This window comes from Rutidosis leptorrhynchoides, chromosome 1, assembly GCF_046630445.1.
Source record: "Rutidosis leptorrhynchoides isolate AG116_Rl617_1_P2 chromosome 1, CSIRO_AGI_Rlap_v1, whole genome shotgun sequence".
NCBI lineage: Eukaryota > Viridiplantae > Streptophyta > Magnoliopsida > Asterales > Asteraceae > Rutidosis > Rutidosis leptorrhynchoides.
Window position 1 is genome coordinate 254,093,195 of NC_092333.1, and position 1,341 is coordinate 254,094,535.

At 32.2% G+C, this 1,341-nt stretch overlaps 1 non-coding gene across 1 annotated transcript; it reads right to left on the bottom strand.

The window, feature by feature from the left end:
* Positions 1-295: 295 nt before the first annotated feature.
* Positions 296-369, bottom strand: TRNAR-ACG (transfer RNA arginine (anticodon ACG)). The gene has a single exon. It is a non-coding gene; the product is annotated as a tRNA-Arg (tRNA).
* Between the last annotated feature and the right edge of the window lie 972 nt (positions 370-1,341).

Consider the following 1,341-nt stretch of genomic DNA (forward strand, 5'->3'; position numbering starts at 1 on the left):
GCTATGGGATTTCCAAAAATATTAATTGAAAGTCGACCCCGAGGAATCGAAGAATTACAGATGAATTTACAAAAAGAATTTAATTCTGTAAATAGAAAACTTATGACTTGAAATAGGAGTCACTTCGGTTCCCGCATACATATTAGGGATCATGTCTTAAAAAAAATATTCTTTTTTTTTCAACTCATTTATATTTAATATTTATTCCATTTTTCTGGCTTAGCTTTTGGTCCGCTAGCCCGATCATGATTATTCTACCCCCAGAGGGAAAGGCCCTTCCCTTTTGGGCCGGTTGTGGGCGAGGAGGGATTCGAACCCCCGACACCGTGGTTCGTAGCCACGTGCTCTAATCCTCTGAGCTACAGGCCCCACTCCATCTTTGCTATCCGGAACTCTTTTTGTCTTTTCTGAATGATAAAAAAAAATAGGGTCAAAAGAAAATGCTATTTTGGAGTTTTATCAAGTGAAATGTATTAGAATTAAATGCATTTTATGACATTTCAATCTGACAATAGCAAGATAATAAGATCACCCCAATTTTTGATAAAAAAAGCAAAGTAAGGGGGTCAAGTCAAATAGTCTTCTTCACAAACGGTTATCTAGATTCATTAGAAGTTGGACAAGTAAGGAAATTTCTGGTTGAGTTACGTACTTATTTAAAAACCAATAAACCACAGTTTCAAGAAATAATATCTTCTACCAAAACATTCACCGAGGAAGCAGAAGCCATTTTGAAAGAAGCTATTCAGGAACAGAGGGAGCATTTTATACTTCAGGAACAAGCATCCTAAACAAATTGAGCACCCTTTTATTATTTTATTTATATATAATAATATTAATATTATATATTATATATTTATATATAATTTAATATAATTTAAATTTTATATAATTTCATATTTATAATTTATTTATAATTAAATATATTAATTCTAAATTTATTAAAATCAAAATAAAAAGGCCTAAAATAGGTTTTGAATCTTTAGGACAATTCATATATTCGGAATCGGCATAGATTCATAAGTTAATTGAATAGATGTATCTAGGGAGAATTCACTTTGAAGCAACCGTTCCCTAGATACATACGTCGTGATATTTTATTTCACAATTGAATCAAATTAAAAAAGACCTAAAGTTAGGGATTTATCAATAGGTAATGTTGCACCAATACCCAACCACAGGGCCACTGCGGTACCAATCAAAAATACGGTTGTCGCTACTGGACGACGAAATGGATTTTGGAATTTATTAACATTCTCTAAAAAGGGTACTGTTAATAATTCCGCGGGTACTGAAGCCATTAAAAAAACACCCAATAATTTATTAGGTACTGTACGAAGT